Here is a 22,393-nt window from a genome sequence, read left to right as displayed (position 1 = left end):
GGACTTAGAAATTTTTTCGGGACGAAATCCTTTGTTTGGTATCAAATCAAAAGCTAAGGCCGACCACAATGGAGCTCTCCATGGATATACTGCGTGTGAGGCCTCGGTCAAACTTTTACCCTCAGACTTAGAAACTTTTTTGGAGCTTTTATTCCAGGACGTCGGACGAACCTCCTCAGCAAACTGATTTTGATGCAACGTCATTGGATTGCCTTTTCACAAGCCCCAGATCAAATTCTGGGGCTGCAGAGATTTTTAGCACGATGAACCTCCAAGTCAGGCCGGGTCGCGGTCCGCGTTGGCTGGCTTGACTCACGAAGACAGGTTGGTTCACTTATGGAGCTTTTTTCCAAAGTTGCTCCAAACTTCTCCAAACGTCTGAATCTTCTTCCAGAAGTACATTTAAGGTCATTCAAGTGTCCACAACATACCCCAAGTTTCCAGAAGCTCTGAGTTGCTCCTTGGGGGTTTGGACTTCAACTTCCAGAATGCAACTGGTTCAAATCCTTAAATGGCCACCGGTCACTGGTCAGCTGGGCTACTTCTGCAGGACTTGATACGGGGGACTCTGGTCAGTTCCTTTCCACCTATAGCTTACAGGGAGTTCCTTCCTGAGGTTGTAGACGTAAGGCAAAGTCATTTTCTTGATGAAGCCCAAAGTGTGCAGGTGGTACAGTCCTTTTAAATGCAGGTTCCAGGTGCAGGCCAGTGGTCCAGCAGGGCAATCCTTCTTCTTGTCTTTTTCCAATAGGGATCTAAACTGTGGGGCAACTCTGCCAATTTTATCCTTGCTCCTGGGGTGAAAAGCAGGGGGATGTTCCTGTCTAATCATGTGCTGGCCACCACCCTCTTGAGTGACCACTTACTAGGAAGTGTGGCAAAAATCAATCCCAGGGAGTAACATTCCTCCAAAATCCAAGATGGCAGAAATTAAATCTTAAAGTTTAAATCTTAAAATTAATCTGGCTGAGTCCACCCACTGGTGTGGCTAACTTTCCCTTATCCCTCCCCTTTCCAGCCCTCTCTTAATCTAATCAGGGGGCACCTGGCTGTCTGGGGCTGTAGAAAATGGGGGGAATCCAGTTGCTATCCCAAATGTCCTCTCCTGCTTTGAAGTCCAGTTAGCCTGCTCTCCCTCATCCTATTATATCATCTGCTGAGCTGTTCCCCTCCCTGCCAGATGCTTGTTTTGTTTCAGCCCAGGCCACTTCACACCTCATGAAGGCAGCCTTGCTCAGGCTGCCAGAGCCTGACCAATCAGAAAAGGGCACTACAGGGCTGAAGTTTGTAACTTTTAGCAGGTGTTCTAAAACTCTTTTCATGCTCATGTTTTATTAAATACAACAATGGCAAGTTGTTGGATTTATTATAACTTCTAATTTGATACCAAACTTGCAGTACTTAGCTCCTTCCTATGGAAGATAAGACTTTATTATTTTAAAATAAAGTCTCTCAATGTTAGCCTATGGAGCCCATTCACTACAATGGGCTATTTTTCCCTCACCAGGGCTCATAAAACATATTTTATAAAGTCTCGCTTATTTGTTAGATTGCACTCAACCCTGGGAACACTTAGGGCATGCCTTAGGGGTGACCCATATGTAAAAATATGGTATCTTAGGACTTTGGAAATACTTTTAATTTCAAGGTTGAATTTGGGGTTAACTTTAACTTAAAAGCAGCTAGCAAGGCAGACCTGCTTTTAAAATGACACCACAGCAGCATACCTATGGATGTACTATCTATACTGGGGCCCTGTTCTGCTTAGCTTCAAACCAAGAGGGAATGAGGCTAAAGAATGCAAAGAATGCAGCACTGTTACTCTAAATAATTAATATATTAAGGCACTTCCCAGGGCTCAAACAAAAGTATGCAAAAATATTAACATGAGCATTTAACTTTAATGCTGCAAGACATGTGCAGATACTAAAATAATCACAGCAGTTGAATAATAATAACAAAAAAAATGCAATATAACAACAATGAATATGCATGCAGTAATTAAAACATATATATATATATATATATATATATATATATATATATATATATATATATATATATATATATATATATATATATATATATTTATGCATGCACACAGTAAAGCTTGATAGTTAAGAATTAAAAATCCATCACCATGGGGATCAAAACCAATATCATCTTTGTCCTTGGCAACGTCAAGCTGTAGAACCCTGGACAGCTGATACAGGAGATATTTTCCCGAACGGGACTCTGATTTTTCCGAGCAATGTGTCCACCCTCACAAATGAGTTCCTTCTGCCTCAGCGCCAAGTTTCCCCACCTTATATACCTTAAACAAACTTAAGAGGAAGGTTCTGGTAACCTTCCCCCTCCCTTCGAGTAAGTTGTGAAATTCAAGTACTGGCTGTACTTGGTCAGTGTTGAAAACAGAAAAGGATTTGCCAGATCCCAATGTGCATTACCAAGACGGAGCCATACCCTTCTCTGCTATAAACATTCTCATCCTTGTACACTCTTATCATCGTTGCATCCCCCATGTTATGTTTCCTTCTCTGGTGGGAAAGAGCGAGAACACGTTAAATATAGAGAACAAGCTGTGCATGGAAAAATATCTGTGCCACCTGTGATGACATTTGAAGCTAAGCTAAGCACAAAATGGAGTCAGTGGTCAAGATGGAATTGGTGGTTAAATACAGATAGCATTACACTCCACCCTTTGACCAGTGACTCTCATAACCCACTGATCTAAAAGTAACCTTACCTTTTTTGTTTTAAACATTGTAAGTATATTATGTATGCATAGTACACGGCAACATAGTATTAATATAATATAGATCACTATGAGTATTCTGCCTAAAGCAGTGCGTAATGGCCCAAAATTGGGTAACCAGTTAAATAAGCAGTCCCACCACCCTTTGTCAACATCTTGTCTTACTCGTTTCATCCAATTCATGTAAAGTGTTAATATGAGACTCGATAGATTTAGAGTGGACTAAGAGCTCGAAGCAGCACATTTCCTCAAACTCTGAGCATCCACAGTCATGCTTCAAGAGCAAGTTGTCAATGGCTGCCCTGTTTTGCAATGCAGCTTTTCTAGTGCCTTGTATATCCAGGAGAAGTTTGCTCAAGGAGATGGGTGTGTGATTGATGTTCTTAACCATCGAACATGCTAACTTGTTAATGACTCAAGCATTGTAAACAGCTAATCCTGGAACTCCTACTATAAAAATGCCTAAACACACATATTCTGATTTAGATGATAACTGAATTTCAGAGTCACAGTCTTCGCTTAATTGAACTGTTTCCCTTGGATAGCGAGTATATACAGAGTGAAATGGAAACATCATGAGTCCTAACTGCATAAAAGCACATGGTCCACCAGTTATATAGGCAGGAATGTATGTATAAGTGGTATTTCCACAAGAGAACATCCACCCCACTGATAGTTTGACATGCTTGATATAGTTAGCAGCAGTCACAATATGTTGGCAAAACATGCTATTGTCCATAATATTACAAGATTGATGATTTTTAAGCTGACACAGTACTCGTTGTTCCCATGGGATCACTTGAGGAGACCCAGTTGTTGTCGCCAGGTGCATTTGAGCACATTTTCCAATTTTGTGAGAATAACAAGTTAAGTTGTATCAGACATCACCGGTAGTAATATTGTAAGTAATCACATGGGCTAGGTTATCCCATTTCTCATCAGTTAACTCTTGGCCAAACCTGCAGAATTCATACAAAGAGAAGTGTGACAACAGGTCACTTTTTTGAACTGCTCCATCTTTGTTGGTGGCATTAAAGATTTGCAGCAAAACACTGGCAGGAGTTGGTATGGTGACCAAACATGTAGAGATAACATCAACAGTACTTTGCATGTTAGACATGCAAAAATCTGATCTGTTGAGCATGACTCGTGCCAGATGAGTCAAAACATTTTCGTTCAAGTGCAGTAAAGGTGTCGATCAGCGTGGTCGATCCGTCATTTCGGAGCTGGGAGCATTCGGTCCTCCCGAACCCACATGCACATGCCCGAAGGGAGACCACGTAGAACAGCTAGCACAAAGGCACCTCGTAGTATGATCTGTAAAAGAGACAAGTATGATCCTTTTTGCAAATAACATTTGTCAGCTGGTAAATGCTCCCACCTCTCCTTCCCGGGTTTCATGATTAGTAAAATGTTGTCTTTGCTCTTGGCTATGATTTCTGCTGGTTCTGGAGGATGATTTGGGGATTCTACCCACACCTTATCACCAGTGTTTTTGTCAGTTGAGCCAAAACCTCCCTCCCCACGCACTGTAAGAAGGGCTTGGACAGTTCCCTTTTTCACTATTCCTCCACACACTAGGATAATTACAATCTGCACAATTCTTCTCCAGATTGTATTATTAAGTCAGTGTTTCCACTATCCAGGAGAAAGGTTTTGATTTCTCCTTGGAAGTCTGCATCGATCACTTCCCCCAAGACCTAAATACCTTTTAGTGCCAACCCAGATCTAAGAGCTATCAATCTGAAACATTCTGGGGGAATCTGTATTCCAACACCAGTTTCACAGAGTGCCAGGTCTCTTGGTTTCAATGTGTAAGCTTTTAAGGCATGTAGATCAACACCCACAGATTCTGGAGTGGCTTGGTAAGGAGCTAAGGCTCCTGGTTTTATTTCCCAATATATGATGGTGTTGGTCGCTACATGAGGTTGTATTTGTAATGCTGTGGTTATAATCCGCAGTAGCGGAGTCTCAGCATTTGTTAGTAGTCTCTTATTCAAAATTTGGAGGGCTTCATTTAAATGCTCTCTCCAGTTTTTCAAGGTTCCATCTGATAGTTTTCATAATTGGGCTTTCAGCAAGCCGTTCATTCTCTCAATCAGTCATGCAGCTTATGGATAATATGGAATGTGATAAATCCACTCAATATTGTGTTGTAAACAATAGCCTTGTACCAATTCTCCTTTGAAATGTGACCCGTTGTCACTCTGGACTTAGAGTAGGACTCCATCATATAACATTAACAAGTCCAGAGTCCTTATAGTGTTGTATTGGGTAGCACGTTTGCAGGGGGCGGCAATCAGAATAAGTGTCCACTAATGTGCAAGCGTATTGACAACCGTGACTAATCGGTAGTGGCCCAATGTAATCAGTTTGCCATATCTGCCCTGGCAATTTCCCTCTCCCCAACTGACCTTTGACTGTTTGTGGGACAGATCTCTGTTGTGTATGTTGACAAATAGGACATTGCATGATCACTGTTTTTATCAAATCTATGGGAATGTGCATCCCTCTAATCTCTGCCCACCTGTTAGTGGCCTTCTCTCCCAGATGTCCACATTTTTGCTGTGCCCACTTTGCCATCCCAACCAAGTCAGAATCCTGTGTTACCACTTCTGCCTCTGAGATTTTGGCTTTGTCATGTGCAAGGGAATTATACCATTGTTGTAGTGAATCAGTGAGACAGCGGGCATCTACATGATGCACAGTAACGGTACTTTGCTCCAGCATTTTCCCAAATTTCTTGGCACAACTCTTTTTCCCACACCTCCGTCGAATGGCCATGTGGGAAGTCAGGTGGCTAAACCATTGGCGGTAGACCAAGAATCAGTATAAATATGACAAGTCCCAGGTAATTCTTGTTTCAGTGCCTGAAACACAGCATACAATTCTGCACATTGACTACTCTTCCCTTCTCCTGTAAAAGATAACAACTTCTTGGTAACTGGATCATATGACACTGCTTTCCAATGTCTTTTGGCCCCTGATGGGCTGAACCATCAGTAAACCATACATGCTTCCTATCCTCAGGGGACAAGGATTCAAATGGCTCACCCGATCTCACTGGTGACTCTTTTATCTGTAGTACCTCCTGCACTATCTCATCATCCTATACAGGAGCTTTTGACACCGATTCATGTAGAACTGCTGGACCTGCTGGCCCCACTCAGACCCTGTCCTGTATGTTCCATTTCCACCGTATGATACTAGCTTCTTGTGCATGTCCTATGCGGTGAGTTTTAGGTGAATTCGTCACCCCTGCATTATTGGAATCTCAGGTCTCAGAATTACATTATGACCTAGAGTAATTTGCTCAGTATCCACTAGAGCCCAGTAACAAGCAAGCAATTGTTTCTCAAAGGATCCAGCATCAGGTATCTTTTTATTCTAGAAACCCAGGGGTACCCTTGTTCTTCGCTGTTTTTGCCACATGCTTCAATTTGCATATTGCCCCTGAATGGTTACAGGCAACTCAATGTCTCCTTCCTGTACTGCCCATGAATCTAAAGCCTGTTGAATCGCCTCCTTTGCCAAGTCAAAGGCACACTGCTGCTGCTCTCCCCATTCAAACTCATGTTTCTTTCTTGTCACTTTGTACAAAGGGGCCAAAATCTCACTCAAGTGAGGGACATGCTGTCTCCCAAAAACAAACAATCCAATGAATCACTGAATCTCCTGCTTAGCATGGGGAGTGGCAAATTCTAAGATCTTTTGTTTTGCCTGCTACAACACCTCTCTATGTCCCTGATTCCACTGAACTCCTAGAAACCTCACATTATGAGAGGGTCCTTGTGTCTTATCCAGATTGTTCATCCAACCTTTGCTATGCAGGAGTTCCACAACCCTATCCAACTGAGTCTGCACCTGTTCTTGTGTCTCTCCCTAAATCATCACATCAGCAAAATAATGAGACGATTGTAACCCTAGAATGACAGACACTTCATCCAGGTGTTCTGACACCAGCCGGTGACAGATGGTGGGGCTACGTGCATCCCCTTGGGGTAGTCTTAGCATTCAGAATTTTCTGCCATTCCATGAGAAACTGAATTGCTCCTGACTCTCAGGGGCCAATGGTATAGAAAAGAAACCATTGACAATATCAATGGTTGCATACCAGGTCCCTTTATGTTTTTGTATTATCTCAGTAAAAATTATGGTGTTGTGGACTGCATCAGTCAAGGGGGTATATATTTGGTCAATTCGTGGTAATCAGTAGTCGTTCTATCACACCCATCCGGTCGGCGCACAGGCCATAGAGGATTGTGCCGCTCAGTGGTGACTGGAGCCACCACACCTGCCTCCATTAACTCCTGTATAGTTTCACTTATTTCCTCATATCCCCCGGAATTCGGTATTGTTTCAAATGAACCACCTTGGTTGCTGGGGACACCTTCACTAGGGGTATCTTCAGATGATCCACCATCACTGCTGCCAATGAAATGTATCTCTTTGATCCAAATTGATAACAATCATCATCCAAGTATAACGTCATCCCCTTCAGAATGTCAATTCCCAGTATATACTCTAGGAGGGGCACAATCAAAACAGTGTACTCTCTTTTTGGGGTTCCCCCTATTTTCATTCGAACAGTAGTCTGCACTGTGGGGGTCAGCTTTCCACCCAACCCTGTGATGGTGTAGTGCTGACCTGTAAACTTATTTGGATTCCCATAAATTAAAGAGGCCTTTACTCTGGTGTTGACTACGTCCCGGACCCTTTGAACACTTGTGTGCTTCCAGTGAATTTCTAAATCAACATGGGATCTGTTATCCTTATTAGCCCATACCTCTACCAGAGCTTGGCCTATTTCCTAATCTGATTTAAACCGGTCAACCTTTGCCCAAGTCAGGTCTGAAGATATGCTCTCATATTTGCAAGGTGATTCCTCTCCTTACTTGTTCTCAGCAGTTAAACAACCGCTGTCCAAATCCACCTCCTCGTTCCCTCATAAGGAAACATTTTTCTCCCCCTCTTTTCCTTCCTCCTCCATCTGTGGCTGGCCCAAATTCACTCATTTATTATCTTGCTTGTTCACTTTCCTGCTGCCCTCCCTTCTGTCCAGCCCTCGCTGATGGTACATCTCCCTCAAGCTTTTGGTATCTATCCCATCAATCGCTCCTTGTTGATAACGTCCTTCAGTAATGACATAAACATGTCTCTCCTAGATACTCTGTTATTATCTGTGTGACCTTCGGACCTCAAGCCTTTCTTAGGCTTTGTCCAGCCTCTAAGCTCTCCTAACTTTTGAACTGCCTCCAGTATACCTTTCAATGCCAGCCCTGTCTGATTAATTAGGAGAGTCATTATTACCTGCTTGTAAGCTAGAGGAGCAAGGCAAATAATTTAATTTCACACTGACACAGAGAGGGGTCCATCTAACAGACATTGAGCATCACCCAGGAAAATAGCAGTTTTAATTCCCTACTCCTTAATTCCCTGCATTGCATCTCTTAAGGCGTACCAGGGCTTGTCATTTTCTGGCAAGTATGATTCTGTAGGATACATATGGTTACACCCCATGACTGCCAGCTGCAGTATGGTGATCTTTTGGTTACCCTGATAACTTTTAAACTGCTCCTGTATGTTGGGGTCAGTGCTAAGAGTATAAAACTTAGGAGCATCTTCTATATCTAACATTACTCCAGAGTCTCCCATGTCAAATAATTGCACCATCCACGTAAGTAATGTTTCCCAAATCTCTGCTTGAATCTGTCTATAATATAATTGACTTCCTGCTGTGTGTAATCTTCTATGGAGTGCACCTCAACCCCCCCCCCAAGTTTTGTGGGGTGCCCTGTATTTTCCATCCAAATATTGGCTGTGCATGAACCACTTTCTGTTCGTCTGGCTCAAGCTGGCACCCACCATTTTTAACTGACTTATCATTGTAATCGGAAAAATCGGTTGAGTCCCAGATATTGGCGTCCCAGATTTCTGGATCCCAATTTAACCCAGCTTTAGTACTAGCTAAATGAACTTTATTTTGATTGACTATACCCCTATGTTTCTGATACCTGTATTGGGTAATGCGGACAGCTGCCTTCTCGGTGACAGATTGATAAGTATCCAATTTATCTTGAAATAACTTATTCTGACAGGACAGCATGGTTACATTATTTTTAGCTTCCACTAGCTCCCTCTATAATTGATGGTTTTCATGTTCCAACTGCAAATATCTTTTGTGCATTTTTCTATAAGCAGATAACAGGATCCAGCCCAGCCCAGCCTGCCTAAAATAGATACATCACTGTTCTACTGGCACTTTCTGTAAACAGAGTAAATCTGTTTTGGCTCAGCATTGTTAAGACATCCTTCCCAATTCTCACATAATCCTGCTCCACAAGACCATTCCTTTGCAAGAACATCATAGGGAGGGTGCTTTTTCCCACCCTGGTATGTCATTTGGAACCTGGGAAATCATCTTGGGCTTTTTGCTAAACATTTTTCACTTTTAAATCTTTCACTTCCTATCCTGCAAAGGACTATGCCAAATTGTTCCGCTTAGCTTCAAACCAAGAGGGGACAAGGGTAAAGAATGCAAATCATGCAGCAGTCTTGGTCTGAGTAATGAATTTATTAAGATACTTCCAAGGGCTCAAACGAAAGTATACAAAAATATTAACGTGAGCATTTAACTTGAATGCAGCGAAACATGTGCAAGTAGTAAAATAATCACATCAGTTTAATAATGATAATCAGAAAAATTAAATACAGCAAGAATGAATATGTATGCAATGAAAATATATATATATGGCAAAATACTGATGTGACGGCATTTGAAGCTAAGCACAAAATGGAGTCAGTGGTCAAGACGGAATCGGTGGTTAAATACAGATAGCCTCCATCTTATTTTGCCTCCTCTGTACCATGATGCATGAATTTGCATGATTAATTGAAAAAACTGGAAGAACAAATACTAATTGTTCATATATTTCACTTAAAAGCATCTATATGTGTTGATTCAAATTTTGTTGAAGTTTCAGAAAAAAATAACGATGTGACATACTCCTATCAGTCTAAGGTCAGAATATTATAAATGTGAATGCTTTGTTGACACTGTTTTAGAGTTTTTATTGCCCATCTTCTTCCCTGGAACCTGCCCATAGCTCCCAACAGTGGTTTTCTGTAACCTTGGATTTCACTGTCTATCCTATCCTCGATTCTTTAGGGGTTGAATATTTGTGTTTGCTAATCAGTTTTCCAAGTTCCTGTTTCTTGTTTTTACTTCTAGTGTGACCCAGTTGTTGAACTTTTGTGCATTGTTTCAAAAGAGGAAATTTGCTGAAAAAGTGTAGGGGTCGTAAGAATGCAGTCTAATAGTCTGCTGGTGTTCCAGTTGTTCATTTAAGGTATTTAGGGCCTGATTACAACTTTGGAGGAGTTGTTAATCTGTCCCAAAAGTGACGGTAAAGTGACGGATATACCACCAGCCGTATTACGAGTCCATTATATCCTATGGAACTTGTAATACGGCTGGTGGTATATCCGTCACATTTGGGACGGATTAACACCTCCTCCAAAGTTGTAATGAGGCCATTAGTATTTAACAAGACATCCAGAAACATCCTGCCATTCATGCAACTTAAAGAAAATATAGTGATATTTTTCCAGAAAAGTATATTGCATGGGGCCTACTTCTAAAACAAGAGATCATATATCCACAACAATCTCTTCTTTCAACCTCCCGGGAACTAGTTTGCAAGCCAACAAACGTATCATTGAAGTCCCCTGTCACTATGAGGTCTATGTATTAATTTCTATTTACAACTGGATGCTATTGACAAGGCTATGTTGTTATAGCTCTCTCCTAATTACATAAGAGGTATATAAATGTTTAAGAATGATGCACTTACCTTTATCATTCCAAATGGAACATAGTCTAATTAGAAGACAATACATTGAGAAATTAATTTCCATTTTGCTGCAACATGGATCCCAACACACCTGATAAGTGTCCTTAGTCCCTTAAACTAATCCCTGACAGATGTAGAGTCAGGAATCTGGGGAGGTTGGTGCCTTCTTCAGTTCAGATTTATTGTATGCAAATCATATTATAAGTAGATAAAAATATAAAATATCCCTTCTATTGCACAGTATTGAAATTCCCGCAATACTCCACGAGATGATCTTGAGGGGAGATATTTAGTACAGAGAATACATTGTAATAATAATTGGCTTTAATGGGTTGTATTTTGCCCTATATAAAGATTGTTTTTTAAAATAAATTTGGCCCAAGGGAGGCGGTGGTCCCTGAGTCCTGGGGGTGGGGGTCCGCACAGTGCCCTCCATGTATTTTTTACTTTGTGGCCCCAGAGAGGTGGTGGTCTATGGGAGGTCCGCAAGGCCCCCGCACATTTATTTTAAGAAGAGCTCCAGGGAGGTGGTGGTACTTGAGACATAAACATGCCCATGGAAGAGGACCACATGCACTCCCTACTTAAGCTTAATAAAGTAGAATGGGCATGGGACCTGGCCCAGCCTGGGGCTTAATTAAAAACAAGCGAGGGAGACCATGCTTGTTGTTTTTTCAGTTTTGCTGCAAATTTGTGAATGTCACAAATTTTTGGCAAAACCTTTTCAAAAATGCTTTTTGCCCTGCTATGGTCACTATGGGACCCTAAGACTTGGGCTTGAGGGTCAGGGTATTCCTACCCTGCCCCCTTTTCTGTGTTTTCACTTTTTCTTGGACTCAGCTGAAGCCGAGTCCCAAGATGGCTGCCAACACTTCCTGGTTAAAGTGTTTGCAGCCAATTAGAGCTCTGCATTTCCCTACACGAGTTCCTCATTCTTCGCAAAGCAGTCGTGGAGGAACCCAGCCCTACAAATATGAATTTTGATTTCCTTAAATTTCTCAACAACCACTGAATGCATTTAAACAAATGACGAAAAGCATAACCTGTGAAACAAAATCTACCTTTCTGCCAGATTTGGTGTAAATCTGTCCAGTGGGTTGGGTTGTAGTCGTATTCAAAACTTCTATAGGAATTAACACTTTTCCTATAGAAGTTTTGAATACGACTACAACCCGACCCGGGCTGTAGTTGTGTAAAAAAAAAATATATATTATATATATATATGTATATATATATATATATATATATATATATATATATATATATAATATATATATATATTTTTTTTTTTTTACACAACTACAGCCCGAACTGCAGGGCATAATTACACCATATTTGGTGGAAAGGTAGCCCCTGGGCCAGAAAGTGATTTTTTTTGTTATTTGGTGTAAATCTGTTGACTAGCTTTCGAGAAATTAAAGGAACTCCTAATTTAAATATCTAAGGTCGTCTGGGCTCCGCGGAACACAGAGATCTCATTGGCTGCCAACCAGGAAGTGTTGGCGGCAATTTTAGGACTCGGCTTCAGCCAAGACTCAAAAATAAACATAAAAATAGGAAAAAGGGACAGGGTACAAATCCCCTAACCCCCTAGCCTTAGTCCTGAGGTCCCCCTAAGACCACCCTGGACAAAAAAGCATTTATTTTTATTTTCAGCAAAATCCTCCAAAAACATTTAAAAAACAAAGTGGCCTCCTGCGCTTGTTATTCATTTAGCCCCAGGGTGGGTCAAGTCCCGGGGGACTTCCAAACTGCTAAAAAAAAGGAGGGGGCACATGGGGCCACCCTCCAAGGGCTTTGTTGAGCCCCAGGACCACCACATTTAAAAAATATACAGGGGGGCTGCGCAGACCCCCTGGGCACTGCCACCTTCCCTGGGCTTTTTTCAAGTAAGGAGGCGACCGCATGGACCCCACCTCCTGAGGTTTACAGAAGCCCCAGGGACCACCACCTTCCTGGGGCTAACAGAAATGTACGGGAGGAAGTCTGCAAGGACCCCTGGCCATGGGGACTGCCACCTCCCTGGGATTATCATCAGAAAATTATGTGGGGGCCACACATACCACCCTGGGCCCCAGGGACCACCACCCCCAAGGCTAAAATAAACATTAACTAGGGGCCAATTACTTGTTTAAAAAGAAGGAGGGGGTCACATCCTCTGACAAATACAGCCCTGTGGACCATCACTGCCGAGGGCCAACCTAACTAAAGAAAGGAGGGGCCACGCAGCCCCCCTCCAAGAGCCACTTATAGCCCTGGGGACCTTCACGCCCCTGGTCCAGCTCCTGCTATCGCCTGAGGTGCCCACACTCGGGAGATGGCTGTTTGTTTTTGCTTGGCGGAAGCTGTGACAGCTCCCACCAAGCAAAACAAACACTCTGCTCCAGCAAGCAGGAGCTGTCAAAATGCTCTACCTGGCTGGAAGCAGAGTTTTCATCTCTTTCCCTGCCTGCAGACATGTTGCTGGAGCAATGCCTGCTTCCTCCTGAGGTCATGGAACTGGCTAGGACTGCGGAAGCCTTGAGGCTTTGCCTGCGGTCCCTGACGCTGGAGTTGAAATCATGCAACTGTGTTTTCCCTGCTGCTCCACCTTGAAAAGTTATCTGATGAAGAGGCTCGAGGAACAATAACATTGGCAAAGGTATAGATATATAAGGTCACTGGAGACATTACCTTGGCATCCTTTATGCAGCTGTAGTGCATGAAATGCACTATACATATACCTTACGAGGTGCAGAAAGTACACCAGTAGGGTAGACATTCTTCATGAAACGTTTAGCCTCTCCTTGTTTAAATACGCAGGGCAGAGGGCAGGATTCATTCTGGCATGATGCTCATTTCACCCAAATCAAACCTCAATGGGAAACCCTCACAGATATAACCATAGCATACGCTCAAGTTCAAACTCCACTTCTGTAAAGTACTAATCATCCTAATTTCTTGCGCATGGTCAAGTCAAAGCAATTGTCTTTTCTCTGCATTTCCATTTTGAAATGGTATCTGTAATCCTTAAAGGACATGTTTGCATCTTTGCTTTTTTCTATCACAATATCTCATGTAGTGACTATGAAGAGTGGGTTCTTTCTTACTATGTGCTGCTGAGACCAGAGATCGTGTTCTCCCTTTTATAAACTACAAGTATGTAAAATGGCCTAGAAGCTCCACCCTTTGCTCCCATCCCATATACATTAGTAGTATGACACGCCTTCCTGCTATTTTCCCAGGATGATGGACAGCTTACTAAATGGACCCCCAGAGCGCATTTCCTGCAGGTTTTGGAGACACGTTCTGATGCACAGGAGCATTCTCACATCTTCACCAAACAAAGAAGCACTTCATTTGTGACAACTGGAGTTGGGTAGTTACAGGGGGTAGGCTGCAGGGCTGGGGTTGCAGGCTAGGCCCGGTGGCCAGACCCCGCTGTGCACAGCCAAAGGCCATTTGTGGTGTGGGTTTGGGTATTTATAGGGGGCTGGCAATAGGGTCTGGCAAGAGGCCAAGACCTATGGCCAACCACTGCTGCACATGGCCGAAGGCTGTGTCAGGCAATGGTTGTAGTAAGGTAACATAATTAAAATTAATGTTAAAAACCCATAGAAATTCACTGAAAAAAACAAAGATTACAGGGACATTATAGTTAGTAAATAGAAATTTAAAAAAACATAGAAATTCACTTAAAAACCAAAGTAACATTATTGATGAGAAAACTGTGCATGGCGAAGGCATTAGTTATAGTTACCTTAAGGCAGGAGTTGTAGTTACTTGAAATAACTCTAACTATAAAAGCTGAATTTCTATGGTTTTGTGCAAGTAAATTCAGAACCCAACTATAACGTCTCTGTAACCTTTAATTTTTAAGTGATTATGGTTCTCATTGTGACATTGGTGGTAAATACCGAATACCGTCACGGTGACTGCCGCCAAAATACCGCCGCCATGGCAAACATCCGTCTGCTAGATTATGACACACACATACAAAACCGACAGAAAACTGACACAACCAAAAATCCACCAGACCCACTGAACATGATATACTGTCAGTACTACCAACCATACTGTTACGCCAAGGAAACAACGTGCTCCAAATTATGACCCATGAATCACCACAGCGAACATTCAATCCCATGCATGCCATACCCACTGGATGCACATCCCTCCCAGCTCTGCATGCACACCCACCACCAATACATGGACAGCATGTAGAACAACCAATCCCACAATCCACCACCATACACTACCAAAGATGGGAGGACAACACCATTATCATTGGGAAAGCTAGAAATGTGGAATATTTCACAGACAATTACCCTAACAAATCACTCACATTCCCACAGGTGCCACAGCCAATGTCAGCAGCCAGGAGGTACCACAGCAACCCAGTCTCCCACCAGAAGATGCCCTCAGTGATGACAGCAACTCTGGAGGTCTTGATCTGGATGAACTCCCTGGCCCAACTGGGACCACTGGTCAGTAGGCTACCACATCCCACAGCCAGTCCGCCACAGGGCCCCCTCCCTCAGAATCCAAGACCACAGCGGCCTCCAAATGTCCCCAGGATTCTGTCCCAAGTACACGTCAATCAGTAGTGTGCCCACCTGTACAGGGACCCCAGTCCACACCTCACAGGCAAGACAGTGAGGGTGGCAGTGGGCACACCATTCAGGGGACACAGGCACAGGGGGCCAGGGATGGTCAGAGGATAGCTGTGCGCCAGGGGGAGGACAGGCCCAGGGAACTGACTGCCCAGAGGCACTCACTAACGTCCTGGGGGCTTACCAACAATCCCAGAGCAAGATGGGTCAGGTGTTAAACATCATGCAGGAGTACCAGCGGCTGCAGGGAGAACACCACCAGGAGATCAAGCAAGGACTTCAGACCTTAAATTCCACCATGGTCTCTATTACAGGGGTGCTGAGGGACATGGCCAACATCATGAGGGACTACACAGCACACCAGAGGGCCCCTTCTACTAGCCAGTCTACAGACCAGCCCTCCACATCTGCTGCAGCTAGTGGACAGGAGGCCCTGCCACTGGACCCACAGACCACCAGCACACCTCCCCCTGCAGAAGGTGAACCACCCTGCAAACGTTCCCTGCGACCTAGGTAGACACCAGAGACTGTTGCCAAGACCAGGACCACCACCAGGAAATTATATCCTCCTGAATGTCCCCCTTGTGTCCCACTGAATCACCTTGTTCACTTTGGACTGCCATTGCTTCTCTTACTATGGTCCCATGGACACTGGACCTGTGCTACAAACAGACCAGGCCACTGCCCTGAAGTTTTCCTCAACCATCACCCCACTCGATTGTACTATCCCTTTATTTTTGTCCCTTCAATAAACACCCTTGAACACAACTTGAGTAATAGTGCTTTATCGGACAGTGCAATGTATAGAACTGTATTGAACTGCATCAACCTGTACAATTGTCCTATAATGTGTGAATCCATCCAAGAAATGTGCCTCAACTGTCTGTAGTCATCACATCAGTACACTGTTGAAACCACACCAACATCTGCAATAAGGGAAGGCATAGGTGACAGTCAGGTGGGATGCAAAGGTAGTGACTGGCATTATGCTATAGCCACAAAGCACAAAACTTAAAGGTGTCATATATTTTTCAAGAGTCTCACCTAAGTGTCAGTGGAAGTATTGCAGTCTCATTTGTGTCCTGTTGTTCACTTCCTCCTCCTCCTCCTTATCCTCCTCCTCACTGTCCTCAGTGTCCACTGCTGCCACAGCTGCATTGTTACCGCCCTCCTCCTGCAGATAGGGTACATGGCGTCTGAGGGCCAAGTTGTGTAACATGCAGCTCACAACAACAATTCTGTGGACCTTCTCAGGGGAGTAGAAGAGGGACCCACCTGTCAGATGGAGGCCCCTGAACCTGGTCTTCAGGAGACCGAATGTCCTTTCAACAATCCTCCTGGTACACCCATAGTCAAAATTGTACCTATTATCAGTCCCTCTGCTCGGATTCCTAATAGGGGTCATGAGCCAGGACAGGTTTGGGTAGCCGGAGTCACCTGCAGGAAGTGAGGGACACACATTAGCCTTTCACAATGGCAGGGGGTATGACTCCTGAAGGAGTACAGCAACATACATTGGGTGAGGACTCAGGCTCTCTTATGAACCACAATCTTTACCTCTGTGGTTGTGCCATCAGCTGTGGGATGCTATTTTTCCTCAGGACAAAGGCATCATGCACCAACCATGGATACTTGGCAGTGACGTGGGAGATGTACTGGTCAGCAAGCCACACCATCTGGATATTGAGGAAGTGGAACCTCTTCCGATTCCTGTACACCTACTCATTGGCCCGGGTGGGGGACTAAGGCAATATAGGTCCCGTCAATGGCCCCAACCGCAAGTGGTATGTGTTCCATTGCATAGAATCCAGCCTTTACATTGGGAAAATCATCAACCTGGGGGAATGCGATGTAGCTGCACATGTGTTTGAGCAAGGCTGCCAATACTCTTGCAAGCACAATCAAGAACGTTGGCTGTGGCATTCCTGCAGCCAAGCCCACTGACACCTGGAAGGAGCCAGTTGCCAGGAAATGTAGCACTCAGAGTACCTGCACAAGAGGGGGTATATCTGTTGTGCAGCGGATAGCAGGTATCAGATCAGGCTCCAATTGTGCACACAGCACAGTGATTGTGGCCCTTTCCAGACGATAGGTGAGTATAATATCCCTGTCCTCCAGTGTAGCCAAGTCCACAAGGGGTCTGTACATGGGTGCTTGCCTCCTCTGCCTATTTTTCTGCACTGCTTGGTCCCTAAGGGGCCCAAAAGTAAGAAGGGAGTGACAACAGGAACTATAAACACACTACAGCAGTGTACACAGTGCATGTTTGTATGTAGGACACTGGAATTGTCTAGGTGTGTACATTCGACTACAGTGACACACTTCTGAATCAGTACACATGTAGTAGTAGTAGAAAATGGCTACCGCCTGTCCTGTATTCAGGGACAGGTGGAAGTGACCTCACTCCGTCAACATTCGTGTCATGGCGGGAGGCGGTCTGCACAGCTGTGAAATCCCTAATTGGTTAACATGGGCCTCTATGGAGCATAGGACGATCAATGCCAGCGGTGACAGTGTTCACCGTCGTGGCCGTGACCACCATTTTCTTTCTTCCACTTCACTTGATTCCTGACTTTCCACAGGACAACATCTCCACTGCGTTTGCTGCTGTGACCCATGTCTGGAATCTGCCATGGCCTGTGCAGCAGGGGAAAGGGCCCCAGCTTTAACGTCGGAGGAGTTGGAGAGGCTAGTGGATGGGGTCCCACCCCTGTATGGACAGTTTTGTGGGCCTCCAGACCAACAGGTGAATACACCATGGGTACGTTGCACGCAACATGGCTGCATTGAGATGTGTGTGTGTGCTGGCAGAGTGTCCTTTGGGGGGTATGTCTGATGGCAATGTTAATGTGGAGGTACGGGTCATGCGTGTGCCTGATGAGGGGCAAATACAGTTTGTAGGCCATAGGTGTGACAGGCTGGACTGTATGGTTAATGGTGTTCTTCTGTCTGTGTTTCCTCTGCAGGTCAGCGCTGATCAGAAGAAGGGATTGTGGTGTGCCATCGCCAAGGACGTGTGGACACTGGGGGTCCATAGCCGGCGGAGCACCCACTGCAGGAAATGGTGGGAGGACCTGAGATTCTGGGCCCGGAAGACTGCAAAGGCCCAGCTGGGGACGGCCTGCTGACGAGTCAGGGGTGCCCATCAGAACCTGACCCCCCTAATGGCCCGCATACTAGCAGGGTAGGTTGCATGTATTTGATGGCTAGGTAGCCGGCTTTCCATGAAAGACAGGGCTTAGTTGGTCTCAGTGGGTGTGTAGCTGGCAGTGTTTGGCTCCTACCTGCTGTGGTACTTAGCCAATGGAAGGCCAGTGTGGTCCCTACTGTCCATTCTCAGTCTCAGTGTGTGACAATGATGTGTATGCCATCTGTGCTGTTGGTGCTGTGATTGACCCTGGGCTCCTTTTCTTTCTCCCACCTCTCTTTCTTCTTTTGTCATCCTGTCCATGTGTGCATTAGCATCATCTGGCAAAGGAGAAGGGGCACCAGCGAGCGAGGGAGCTGCAACCCATGGGACCCAGGAGGTAGAACTCGTCTACACCGAGGGGACCAGTGGAACAGAGGGCGTGGGGAGCACCATGGTGGGGCAGGAGGTGATACCACTGACTCTGATTCCTCCTCCGATGGGAGATCCTTCTCTGGGACCACCCCGGTAACTGCATCTTTCACCACCCCCGTACCAGCACTGCCCTCCCAACAGCCCCCCACCCAGTTTCCCGTGCCTGCTCACCCAGGAGGGTGGGCATCTCCTTCGCTCCCAGGCATCCCAGATGCAGCAATGCAATGCCTTCCTGGAGGGCATTCACAGTGGCTTGGCGGCCCTACAGAGATCGTTTCGGGGTCTGGCCCTCCTCTCTGATGGTAGCCAGTGTCCCTGTTTCCTTCGTCTGCCCTCCAAGTACCTGTTCCCAGTCTCCTCTTCCCCCACCCATCCTAAGCACACAATCAGACAAGCATTTACACAAGTCAACAGACAAGACATGAAGAGACAAGCACAAGCACCACGGATCACACCACAAGCAAACACACAGCCAAAACACAGATACACACAAAACAACAGCCACTGCCGCCCGTCACCCTTCCTCCTCCTCTTCCTCCCTCTCAGTCACATCACCACTCACACCTGCATGAACTGCTTCAACAGTCCCAGATCCTGCCTCCTGTATAGCTTTGCCCCCACTCACTACAAAAGAAGACCCGCAGACATGCATACCACACACCCCCTGCGCAGTCACTACCACCAGTATCACCACCTCATGCAGCACACACACATCACTTGCAGACACCACCACAACATCCATCCACATATCCTGTTTGTCCTCCCCCACCCTGACACACATACACTCGCACTCAGACCCCCAACAGCCATCCACCTCACACATGCACACTGTCCATGCACCTGCACCCATGTCCAGCACTCCTTCTACAACCACGCCCTCTACCACCACTCCCATATATCCTCCCATAACCCACCCTATTGGTCCTAAGAAGCTTTTCCTTTCCTGTCTTGAGATCTTCCCTCCCTTTTTCCCCTCCCCACTCCTACCAGTAAGAGAAAGGTCCCACCCAGTACCTCCAGCACCAAGTCTAGCCCTGTTCCACCCCCTAAGACGTCAGCTGCCACTAAGGGGCACATGAGTGGAACTCCAGCCCCCCGCCCCAAGCCCACTCCTCCTCCCTTAAAACGGAAGGGTAAAGAGCTGCTTCCTCCCAAACCCAAACCCAAGGAGCCCCCTCCCAAGAAAAAGCCCCTCCCCCACCCCCTGAGGTGCCTGCAAATGTCCATCATGGTGCCCTTCCCAGTGGACTGACTGGGCTGTCAGGAGTTAAGTTGTCCCTGGATGTTGCCCTGTGGCTTTTGCCTAACATTGAACTGGCCATTGGTCATTTATACATAGGTGCCTCTTCAGCTGTGGGTGCAGGTCCGAATTACAGGGGTTGGACAAAATGTATGTGTCCTGGCTTTCTTTACCTCTGGCTTATGTTGGTGTAGGGTTTCTCTGCAGATAGTTCTGCGTGTGTGGTAAGTGTGTATGATGTGTGTTGTGCGTGTGTGTGTCACTCTTCCCTCCCTCACTCCCTTTTGTGCTTGGCGGCCGTACTCACCGTTGTCGTCTTGGTGGGCGTTGGTGCTCCCAGACGGCCATTTTGTGGTACATCATCTGGAAGACTTGCAGTTCAGGTTCCATGGCGTCCGCTAACTCCTCTGTGACCCTGCAGGTAAGTATCTCCTTTTATGTGTATCGTTTCTGCCAGGCTTTTGGAGGCATTGCTCTTGCCCGGGAAATCCTGGCGGTGTGCTATGTCATAATATGGTGGGCGGGTTTTTATCTGCCACCTGCCTGGAGAAGGCTACCGCCGTGTTCAGTGCACGTTCCGCAAAGGCGGTTGGTGTGGTACATTGGCTGTCTATGGGAGGGATCATTGTAAAGGTCATTATTTGGCGGTAATTACCGCCAGCATGGCGACGGTACTATCGCCACCTTTACCATGGTGGTCAGGATACTGCCAATGTCATAATGAGGGCCTATATTTCTACAAGAACATGTGCATGTCCATTGTATATAAGGAATAGAAGGGATTTGGGAGACTTCCTCAAAAGAATATATGATATCTCTTGGAATGATGAATACATCTTGATGACCTTAGATGTCACATCTTTATACATCAGCATACAGCATGAAGATGGACTGAGAGGAGTAGACATTTTTTCAAATGTTGCCCTTTGAAACTGTCCAAACACACCAAAATGTTACTTAACTGGTTCTGTGCCGAGGACGTAATGGTTACGTCCTGCGGCACAGTGCTGCTGTGCTCAGGATGTAACCATTACGTCCTGGGCACCCAGCCCAGAGGGAGCGCCAGCGCTCCCTCTGTGGGGTTGCCCCCCAGCCCCCCCAAGTCAAGGATGGAAGGGGAAGTCCTTCCCCTTCCATCCCCAACCCCTCCACCCCCCTGTGACGTCAGCTCGCGAGCGCACGCTGATTGTCACAATGCCTCCTCCAAAGCATTTCTCTTCCGATCACGTGGAGGAGGCAGAGAGGCTTCAAAGGGGTGGAAATGTATTTCCTTCCCTTTGAAGTCTCTCTCTGCATTTTGGCAGCAGGATTGAAAGCAATCCAGCTGTCAAAACGCCCACTAGACACCAGGGATGTCGTTTTCAAAATGGAAAGGGTCGCTCCCAGGGGGGGCATTTTTTTTGAAGGCCTTTTCTGCACCCCCCTATTATTAGGGGAGCAGAAACCTCCAGGCACCAGGGCAATTTTTTTTTTGTTGTTTTGTTTTTGTTTATTTTTTTGTTTTAGGTGTGGGTAGCGACCCCTTAGGCAAGAGTCGCTCCCATAGGGGGGAAATTATATGTGGTGTCCCTGGTGGGGGGCAGAAACCACTAGACACCAGGGAGTTTTTTTTTTGTTCGTGAATTTCACGTAAGGGGAGCGACCCCTTAGGCAAGGGTCATTCCCCTGGGGGGCAAATTTATTTGATGCCATTTCTGCCCCCCAGGGGGGCAGATCAGCCTATTTTAATTAGGACGATCTGCCCCCAAGGGGGGCAGAAACCACTAGGCACCGGGGATTTTTGTTGTTGTTGTTGTTTTACAGATGGGGAGTGACCCCTTAGAAAAGGGTCGCTCCCCTGGAGGGGCAAATTGTATTTAGGCCATTTCTGCCCCCCTTGGGGGCAAATCGGCCGATTTTAGGTGAATCTGCCCCCAAGGGGGGCAGAAACCACTAGGCACTTGGGATCTTTTTTTTGGCGCCGTCACGCAAGGGGAGCGACCCTGTAGGCAAGGGTCGCTCCCCGAGGGGGTGGGGGAGCAAATTTATTTTAGGCCATTTCTGCCCCCCCTGGTGCCGGCTGAGCTGGAGGCCAAAATCCACAGTTAGGCAGTTTTCTGTGAAAAAATGTGATGTGTCCATGTAGTGTTTTGGGCCATTTCCTTTCATGGGCGCTAGGCCTACCCACACAAGTGAGGAACCATTTTGTATCTGGAGACTTGGGGGAACGCTGGGTGGAAGGAAATTTGTGGCTCCTCTCAGATTCCAGAACTTTCTGTCACCGAAATGTGAGGAAAATGTGTTTTTTTAGCCAAAGTTTGAGGTTTGCAAAGGATTCTGGGTAACAGAACCTGGTCAGAGCCCCACAAGTCACCCCATCTTGGATTCCCCTAGGTCTCTAGTTTTCAAAAA

The sequence above is a fragment of the Pleurodeles waltl genome, chromosome 6 (genome assembly GCF_031143425.1).
Source record: "Pleurodeles waltl isolate 20211129_DDA chromosome 6, aPleWal1.hap1.20221129, whole genome shotgun sequence".
NCBI classification, from domain to species: Eukaryota; Metazoa; Chordata; class Amphibia; order Caudata; family Salamandridae; genus Pleurodeles; species Pleurodeles waltl.
The sequence above is the reverse complement of the archived record's forward strand: the minus strand, read 5'-3'. Positions refer to the sequence as shown.